This window comes from Halichoerus grypus, chromosome 4 (genome assembly GCF_964656455.1).
Source record: "Halichoerus grypus chromosome 4, mHalGry1.hap1.1, whole genome shotgun sequence".
Classification (NCBI taxonomy): Eukaryota; Metazoa; Chordata; class Mammalia; order Carnivora; family Phocidae; genus Halichoerus; species Halichoerus grypus.
The window spans coordinates 100,211,432-100,221,871 of NC_135715.1; the positions used below are offsets into that span (position 1 = coordinate 100,211,432).

General features: G+C 41.9%; 1 protein-coding gene across 1 annotated transcript in view; it reads right to left on the reverse strand.

Moving 5' to 3' along the window:
- NCKAP5 (NCK associated protein 5) overlaps positions 1-5,663 on the reverse strand; it is a 973,576-nt gene extending 967,913 nt beyond the window's left edge. The window contains exon 1 of the mRNA XM_078070693.1: positions 5,399-5,663. The gene's annotated coding sequence lies outside the window, so the exon portion shown is untranslated. The remainder of the gene's footprint in view (positions 1-5,398) is intronic.
- Between the last annotated feature and the right edge of the window lie 4,777 nt (positions 5,664-10,440).

Below are 10,440 nucleotides of genomic sequence, written 5' to 3' on the forward strand. Positions count from 1 at the left end.
TTGGGCTTTTCTTTGTGTTAAGTTTGTTAATTAGTAATTCAATCTTTTTACTTGCTAAAAGTCTATTCATATTTTCTATTTTTTTAAGTCAGTTTCAGTATTTTTTGTCTAAGAATTTGTCTATTTCATCTAGGTTGTCTAATAAAACAATCTACTTGGATTAATACCTACTCTATTTCAGTATTATACAAAAATTTTCCTTGATTATAGCTCTATTCACTACCCTCTCCTTTGTCCTTTTGTTATCATACACAATACAAATTCATCCATATGGCTTTACACTTACAGCTTTTAAATCAGGCATGAGAAAAAAATAGTTATAAACAAAAATACATTTACCTTGTCTTTTATATTTTACTAGTGCTCTTTATTTCCTCATGTGGGTTCAAATTACTATCTATTATCTAGTTCTTTCATTTTAGCCAGAAGATCTCCCTTTAGTGTTTCATGTAGGAAAGTTCTGTTAGTGGTGAATTCTATCGGTTTTTGTTTATTTGGTAATGTCTTCATTTCCCGTTCATTTTTAAGAATAGCTTTGCTGGATATAGAATTCTTGGTTGACAATTTTTCTTTCACTACTTTGAATGTGTCATCCTATGGCTTTCTGGACTTCATGGTTTCTGATGAAAAATTGGCTGTTAATATTAGTGAGACAACCTCATACACTTCTCTCTTGTTGCTTTCCAGATTGTTTGAATTTTGGCAATCTGATTATGATATATCTCAGAGTGGACCTCTTTGAGTTTAGCATACTTGGAATTCATTGAGCTTCTTGGTAATGTAGATTCATGTTTTACATCATCATTTTCAGGCATTATTTCTTTAAGTATTCTTTCTGTCCCTTTCTGTCTCTCCTTTCCTTCTCATACTCCCATTATGTATATGTTGGTGCACTTCATAGTGTACCACAGGTCTCTGAATTTCTACTTATTTTTTCCATTCTTCTTTTTCTTTCTGTTTGTATATTGAATAATCTCATTTGATCTGTCTTCAAGTTTTTTGATTCTTTTGCCTACTCAAATGTGCTATTTTATCACACTAGTGAATTTTTCATTTTAGTTATTGTACTTTACAGCTCCAAAACTTCTATTTGTTTTTTTCCCATAATTTCTTTTTATTAATATTCTATTTGCTGAGATGTTCTTCTCATATTTTCCTTTATTTCTTTAGACATGATTTCCTTTAGTTCTTTGAACATATTTATGTTCACTGGCTTAATATCTTTGTCCAGTAAGTCCAATGTCTGGGCTTCCTCAGAGATCATTTCTGTTGACTCCTTTTTATTTCCCCCGTCTATGTAATATACTTTCTTGCTTTTTTGTATGTCTCATCAACTTTTTGGAAAGATGGACATTTAAAATAATATAATACAGCAACTCTGGAAATCAGAGGCACAAAACCTCTGCTTCTCTATCAATGGAAACAATACCTACTTCATCAGGATGTTTTGAAGATTGAATGAGTTTTAATACATAGATAGCACTTAGTGTAGTGTGTATGTCATAATAATCCCTCAATAAATGATAATACAAGGAAGTAACCAGAATGTTCTCATCTCTGGACAGACTGGCTCACTGCAGCTACATGAGTATGCTTCCATTTTGAAAAACAAGGTATGTTTCAAATTGAGAGTATTGCCTATAGGTGGTCTTCCATCTCCCACCATAGAGACATTTCCCAAACTGATTCACATGCATCAATCTCTCTCCCATATGCCACATGCTACCCTCCTATTAATCACAGACATCCAAGAAACATGTCATTCTTTCACTCATACATGCATTCTCATGATCAACATTTATTGGGTATGTTACACATGCCAGGCACTAATCTTTTTTTTTACGATTTTAAAAATTTATTTATTTGAGAGAGAGAGAGTGAGCAAGTGAGAGAGAGAGAAAGCACAAGCAGGGGGAGGAGCAGAGGGAGAGGAAGAAGCAGACTCCCTGCTCAGCAGGGAGCCTGACCTGGGGCTCGATCCCAGGACTCCGGATCATGACCTGAGCTGAAGGCAGATGCTTAACCGGCTGAGCCACCCAGGCGTCCCTACACATGCCGGGAGCTAATCTTAACATTGGTATAGGGTGATGAGCAAGCAGACAAGATCCCTGCCCTCATGGATATTAACTTCCAAGAGGGTATGAGGGTAGATTCTGGTGACTCCACTCTAGCAGTAGAGACTAAAAAAACTAAGATGGCATGTACCTAACCCTTTGATAGCGTGATCTGCTGTGATCCAGATTTCACCCAGGAGAACCCTCATCAATGGGATTGCAAAGTCAGAGTGAAGATCATGAGGTAGATGCTGTATTCCTACTGTTTCTGCCAGAGGCTTAAGTATTCTGCAGTCTCTTTAACAAAGGTCCCAGTACCCTGTCCCTAGCTTCATGTGTTTCAAGAAACAGAGATTCCCATTTTGGTGGAGGAGATGATAGTGTGACCCAAGAGCTGGCAGTGGTGGCATCAACTTCCTGATTCTGACCTTTGTATAGTGACCAACACATAGTGGCAAATTCTGTTGTGTTATTCTGAGCATTAGCTCAGAAGCCCTGCCTGCTCCCCGGCTCCTATAAGATGGAATATGCCACCTAAAACCAGCGTGAAATTCCTTCCTGCTTAAACCAGCTGAAATGGATTATATTATCTGTTACTGACTCCAGAGCAATACAGGGACACAAATCATAGAAAGATAAAAAAAAAAAAAAAACACACAAGGCACATATTCATTGTCAGAAGTGCTCTAAAAGGAGGGCGATGTAAGATGAGGAAAGGTTTTTCAGAGAGAGTGGTCCCAAAGTCTCCTTGACCAAGTGAACTGAAACAGACACCTAAGGAAGGGAGGGGCTAAGAGAAGGCGGGGAAAGAGATTTCCAGATCAAGCAAACATCAGGAGCAGAGGCCCAGATTTGGAAAAGAGTTCACTGTATTCCATCCTCAGAAAGAACAGCAGCATGATTGGAGATTGGGGACAAAGGGCACGAGATGAGACTAGAAACCCAAACAGGTTCTACAGCCGCTCAGAGTCTGGCCCAGTCTGGTGCCAGTCTGCAAACCATTTGTCCAGGATCCACAATGAGGTAAGTCCAAAATAAAAGAGTAAATGTTTAGAAATTTTGTAGCAGTTTGACACAGCAGGCAAGCAACATTTTTATCACATTTAAGAAAACTATCAGTCCATAACAGACTGGAAATTTGAACAAAAACAAACCTGGTTCTTCACCACAGTGTTTGAGAAGCATTGTTCTCCATGTCTCGCCTCTCAAATTCATCTGTGAAGGACCAGATAGTAAATGTTCCAGGCTTTGGGGGACTGTAGGGGCTCTGTTGAAACAACACAGCCCTGTCGTTATAGCACAAAAGTGGCCACAGGCAATATGTAAATATAGGGGTATGGCCGTGTTGCAATAAAACTTTATTTATAAGAACAAAGGATGGCGGGTTTTGGCCTGTCATGCAGTGGTTTATCAACCCTGTTCTAGGCCACAGTAAGGAGACTGTACTAGACTCTAAAGGTAATAAATCCATCTGCTTAACAATGGTATGTTACTTATACTTCGATTAAACAAAAAACCTTCCTGCTTAATTGAGACCATCCCTCACTCTTGATCTTTACCCATCATGCCTACAAGTATTTGTCAAGTCTTTGCTTCAGTGACTCTAAGTCAGAAACAAATCTTGGAGCTCCTCCTAGCTCCAACTCAGTGTTCTCCTCATAGAAACCCGACCCTGGCAGGTGAAGTCTCTGTTTAAGGGCAGGGTCCCTTTTGTCTATTATCTGCATCCTCAAGGAATGAGGATGACACCGTTCACCCTGTGTTGGTCTGATGAGTCAAACTATGGCCCCAAAGGGTCACAGCCTTACATTCTCCACGACCTGGTCAAACCTAGGTTCACATTGCCCTCTGAGTCATTAAGTCACCTCAGTGCCCAATTTCCTGGAGCATACTGCCCCATTTTTCTTCTGTACAAAGTTAGATTTCTAAGCCCCAATGTACTTCTGTGAGCACTGCCCATCCCTGGCTCTTTTGGTATGTCTGAAATGGTTGTGTGGGACAAGCGGCCCGCCACATGTGCAGCCTTGTTTTTCTCTGAGCTCAGACACTGCAGCACAGGCAGGAAAGCCTTCTGCATTCACACATGTCTCCATTTACACAGCACCCACTTCATAAACACCACCCAACACCCATACAGTAGAACGCCTTATTCTCTCCCCCACATGGAGCACAGACCACTGTGTGAGGAGGTAGGCTCCTACCAGTAGGTCTCACACACAGAGGGTATAGAGCTGAGGCAGTTCTTGCTGAAATCTCTTTTATTTCAGATTTCTTTCACTGACTCATGACAAACTTAATGGGTAAAACTTTGCTGTTGCAAGTTTCCTTAAAATATCCCTTCTGGGCCTACCACCGTTTATCTTGGCAGCAGGTAGCTTGGAGAGTTTTGGAAAGTCTCAGCTTGGCATAGCCTCAGAGCTACTGGCACATTAAAGATTAATAAAGCGCATTTAACTGAGCTCAGGACACTGCAACGTGATCCTTCACCATGAAATGTGCAAGATTCTTTGTTTGCAATGAACAAAACTGAAGCCAAAAAGGGCCTACCCTGACAAGCTAAAATAGGAAACAATCAGGAACTTTGTGTGTCTTTCCTTGGTAAATTGATGGGTGGGAATCAATGCTCCCTGCTCAGCCATACTCTTACTTAGCATTCTCAGGAATTTAAGATGGGCATCCCAGTACGATGCACAGAGCTGGGCATTTAGTGAGCTTGCAGAACCACAGAGATAGTCCAAATGCAGCTGCCTCCTTAAAGTGTAAGAGAAGATGGACTCCAAACAAATTCCTAATCTAGCAGCTTCTCCAGTGAAAGTCAAGATAAAGCAAAGCATTTGAAAACATTTTGGACTTGCTTGAGTAAAGCAGAATGCTTGTGCTTGACTGAGTATTAACCTAGGAAGAAGAAAACACCTTCTGCATGCATAGGCGCGGGGATGGCAGCAGAATGAGCCAGGGAACGTTTTAAATGAAAATAAAAATTAAACAATCCTGTACATTCTAACCATTGGTTCACGAGAGGAATCTCTCTGCTATCCATCTCAGGACACCTGGACACATGCAACAAATACTGGGACAGATCCGTGGAGGCAAACATTTAAAAATGTATCATTCTGAATTCTGGCAAAGCGCTGGCCGACTCCACGTGCTGGGTAATGCCTTGTGTCTATTTACACAGTGCAATCCTCTCGCGTCCTCCAGAAAAATCCCAGGCAAACCCTGCACTGTGCACATCAGAGCTCGGGAGCCCAGCGCTGAGCACGTCCGACGCTCTTTCCTCCACACCGACATAAATACTAAAGAAAAAAAAAAAAAAGGAAGAGAAAAGAAAATTCTGTCCTTACCGAAAAGGCATAGCAGACAGGGACGGTGAGTGTTTCACGTTAGCCCACTCAGTGCTTTCTCTTTCATTCGGTCAATGTTCTAACGCTATTGATGAGCGTTCCTGGGGTTTTCGGATCTTCCTTCAAGAGTTTTAATCACTGGCTTCCCCAGCCCGGCTTTAACAAACACCGCTGTGTTCTGTCAATATTTGTATGCAGCACCACATTGGGCAGCCGGCCAACACACAGAGTTTCAAGAGGCAAGGGGAGAAAACTGACACCCTAACAAACATGCTTCCCTCTCTTGTGTCTTTCAAGGTGGCGCTCAAAGTGTCATCTTTGATTCTGACAGGAGCTAAAGATAGCCTCTTTTTGTGACTTTCTCCACTGCCCCCAAACGCCTGGCTGGGCTGCCCAAAGTTTGTTTTTTTGTCTCCCTGCCCTGAAGTTCTCTGCACAACCGCCCGCCCGGCTTGCCTCTCCACCAGCTGCACTTTAAATGTATTTTAATTGGCTGGAATGTCGAAAGAATCCATTTGGCAGTCGTTTGCATGTGAAGCACGCCCAGGGCAGCTGAAGGAGGCCCCAGAAGCGGCCGATTACTTCATCAAAAGCTGCAGTTTGAATACCATTGACTCCTACATAACTACAGTGAACTCAGTTCTATAGGCAAGAAGGAGTAATTAATAATTTGCTGAGAAAATTCTTCATTCATCTAAAAGCCAAAAACGCAAAGGAAAAAAAAAATATCCCTGCAGACACAACAGTTCTTATGAAAGGCTTGATTTATAGTCTCCAGTTCTACTCTTCACAAACATTGACTTTGTATAGCATTACAGGAGGGGTATAATGCATAATTCGGTTTGCCTGAAAAGTTAATTTAAGTAATTTTCCTTTTGAATGATCCCCTGAGATACAGCGTTCTATTACCTCTTTGTACATTAGCCATATGCTACAATAAATATTGTCAATACTTGTGGCATTTCCTCCTTCCCTCTATTTTTCTTGGTTGGTTGCAATAATTGGTTTGTGGCCTCCACTAGATCCAGTCACAAATAAATTCACTCTGAGTCAACGTGGATAATCATCACTACACAGAATTTACGAGCCGTACTGAAGTTCAAAACACTCAAAGACAAATGTCAGTTTAAACAGATTCTAATCAAGGGGGAAGGGAGGCCTATGCACATATATATGCATGTATGTCTCAAAAATAAAATAACAATAAGATTCATAAAGTAACAAATGCAACAGCCTTTAAGTGGGCCTTTACCAATATTTTGCTGAGAAGGCTTTCCAACAGCACCTGTAAACTGGGTTTACAGATTTAGGAACTCTGGGAAGTATATTTTGAAGAAGCATCCTAAGTAACCCTGATCTTCACTCCTCATTAAGAACCCCTGGTTCAGAGTCAGAATATCTAGGAGGATCTTGGCACTCTGAGGATGTCTCTCAACGGAAAATGTGAGCCAGAAAACATTGTCAAATTTGTTCTAATGCCTTTTCCTCACCTCAATAAAATTGTGGTTCATAACAAGACAGTACAAGAGAAAGAATGATGTACGCAAGTTGCTTGGGTGAATTTGTTGAACGGCTCAGAGACTAAAAGCAGCACCCAAAGTGAATGGGCTTCGTTTGCAGAAAGGCAGAGGAGCAGAAGATTGGGAGAAAGGATGAGGGCCAGCTCCATGGACACACCCTGTATGGTCACACAGAGCCCCCAGCTCAGTAAGGAACTGCCCTTGGATTAATGCTGTGCTGGTGCCATCTTGAAATCCTTCACTCTTGAGCCAGGGGCCCTGCATTTTCATTTTGCATTGGGTCCAGCAAATGAGGCAGCTGGTCTCGACAGAGATAGTATAGATCTATCCGTTTCAACACAAGGCTGAAATTGAAAAGCACCGGGAAGACCATACTGAGGGTGTGGTTAACACCCTGCTTTTTGTCATGCCCAACATTCTACTTTAGATTTGGGAGCCACTGGGAGGACTGAGGAGGGTGATTTAGGAAGAATCTCTCCCACAAACACAGGGTGTGAGAGTGATATGGCAGGTTCTGACTGGTCTGCCCTGAGCTGATGGTTCACTGTTTGTTTTATGACCATATTTCATCTTACTCTTTCAGAGATATTTTTTTTTTCTTTCTCATACAGCCAGTCCCCAACTGTCATTCTATAGGCAAAAGCTCCATGTATAACCATCATCCATTTTTCAATTATTCTAGAGTCTTGATTCATGGTTTGACAAAATTAAATTCAGTGTCAAAGGATGAGGCACTGTTTACCCACTACTGCACAGTCCAGTGGCTCACAAGTTACTGGAGGTCCATGGAATGGGGACCCATGTGTCATCTTATGCTCCCAAAGGTGTCCTCTGAGACTAGACCTTACACCTGGATTTTCACCTGCCTTGGCCTTAACAGAAACTATACAAAAAAGGGGTGGGGGTTTTCTTCTAGAAAAGAAGTTGGTCTCAGATGTCAAATACTTAATGTTGCTGGTTCTCATATCTATTAGCTGGACTGCTGGACTGTTAACATGCTCTGATACTGGTACTTAGCAAATAAAATAGATTCACTTTCTAGAAATAAAATAAAATTTACAAATCAGCTTGTCCAGGGGCGCCTGGGTGGCTCAACTGTTAAGCGTCTGCCTTCGGCTCAGGTCATGATCCCAGGGTCCTGGGATCGAGCCCCGCATCGGGCTCCCTGCTCAGCAGAGAGCCTGCGTCTCCCTCTCCCACTCCCCCTGCTTGTGTTCCCTCTCTCTCTTTCTCTCTCTATGTTAAATAAATAAATAAATAAAATCTTAAAAAAAAAAAAGAAAAGAAAAGAAATCAGCTGGTCCAAACTATTAGTTTTTAAAAAGGGATAACTAAGGCAAGAAATGATTAATGACTTCCCAGAAAGTCAATAAAACAACCTGTCCAGGTTGCACACTTCCTTTTGCTACACACGTTCCTATGTTGGACTGCCCAAGTGGTTCCCCATTCTGACTTGCCCACTACTCTCTTGGCTCTAGTCTGCTTTCATGCCTCCAGATTTATTTCAAGTGCCCAAGTCCTAACTCCTTGTCTTACTCCTTATGAGCCACTTTCATGTGCAGCACTGAGCATGTTGCATTTGTAAGTACATCTGATCTTACACAAGACACATGGCATAGCCTTCATAGAATAAGGCCACCTAGGAATTCTTGGATCTTTTGACATAAATTCTCCTCAGCCACTTAGAAAGCTTTATTATGTATCCTGGTAGAGGCAGGTTTGAAAGTTCACAGTATCCAAGGAATAGCAAAGTGATCCTGTTTTAACTCCCTGCCAGAGCTTGTCAGCTTATGCTGCCCTTCTTTATCCATAATCTGATGTATAGGCTTCAATAAGTCAGGGATTCCCTAGGCTATAGCTGATCAATATGAGGACATGTAGGAGCATATGGTGAGTCATGGACACAAAGCAAGAAACCATGTTCTGGGAGGCAGAACAACCTATTAGAATGATCTGGTAGATTCTAGAAGTCATAGAAATGTCAAGGGTTAGAGCTAGGAAGGCAAAGGGGAAGGTTCCGAGTATGAATGGGAAGGTCTTAGTGCTACTAAGAACAAACCAAATGCCCAATGTGCTACTTTTCTTGCGCTGACCCTGACAGGGCCTCAACATCCTCATATGTCCATGGGTAGCATTAAGACAGCCACCCAAAGCTGCCATCCAAGATTAGAATATGCACACTCATCCCACACTTCAATCATGGAAACACTGAAGCCATGGAAGCTTGGAAAGCACTCAAAACCCACATGACAAAGCCAGGTCAGCCAGGCAGTAGGTCAGAATCAAAGAAGACAGATGAAGCAACAAAGTCCCAGTTTCTGGCCAACCAGAAGACTCGCACAAGGCAGATGGCCAAATCAGTGAAAAAAAGTCAATCCCAAGTTTCTTGGTTCTTTAGGAAATAAAGAAACAAATCAAGGCAAACAGCAAGTGGATTAAGATACTGTTTTTAAAAAAGATGACCATAAAGGGTTTCTGCTTGGGGAAGCAGGAACCTTGTCTTAAATATGGCCAGCCTGTGGCTTGGGGCCATTATTCACCAGGAAGTAAAAAACCCAGGAGGAAAACCCAACAAAGCATTTGATCTGTTCAATTCAATCAGACTGGTATTAATGGAGCTCATGCTGACTGAGTGCCAGGTCCTTCTCGGGATCACAGGGTTGAGTGAGAAATCGCCCTAGCATGGGGTTATACATTACTCTGTTAGGGCTGCCATAACGAAGTACCACAGACCGGGAGGCTTACACAACAGAAATTTATTTTCTCACAATTCTGGAGGCTAGGAGTCCAACATCAGTAGGTGTCAGTAGGGTTGATTTCTCTGTCTCGCAGATAGTCATCCTCTCCCTGTGTCTTTACCTCATCTCTCCTCTCTGTGTATCTGTGTCCTAATCTCCTCTTCTTATAAGGATATGAGTCAGGGACGCCTGGATGGCTCAGTTGGTTAAGCATCTATGCCTTCGGCTCAGGTCATGATCCCAGGGTCCTGGGATTGAGCCCGTGTTGGGCTCCCCCCTGCTTCTCCCTCTGTCTGCTGCTCCCCCCCTCTTATGCTCTCTCTCTCTGTCACATAAATAAATAAAATTAAAAAAAAAAAAAAGATATGAGTCAGATTAGATTAGGACCTACTTTAAAGACCACCTTTTAATTTACTACCTCTTTAAAAATTCTATACCTAAATACAGTCACATTCTGAGGTACTGGGGGTTAAGACTTCTATATGTGAATAGGAGGCAGTGGGTACAATTCAACCTATAACAGGTTCCTCAGAGGCCACTTCTCATTTACTCCAGAGCCACATTACTATTGACCATTCACAGATGGGAAAATTTGGGCATAGAGAATTTAAGAAATCTATTGGAGGACACAGAGCAGAGCCAATATGATTCTAGAGTCCCAGGTCTTAACCTAACACTTAGTTATCTTTCCAGAAGCCAAGTTTGTTGATATATTTGATTAACATGATTCCCAACACACTTGGTGCCCAGAACCTGCATCTTATACTCCATGCATTCCCGGAGC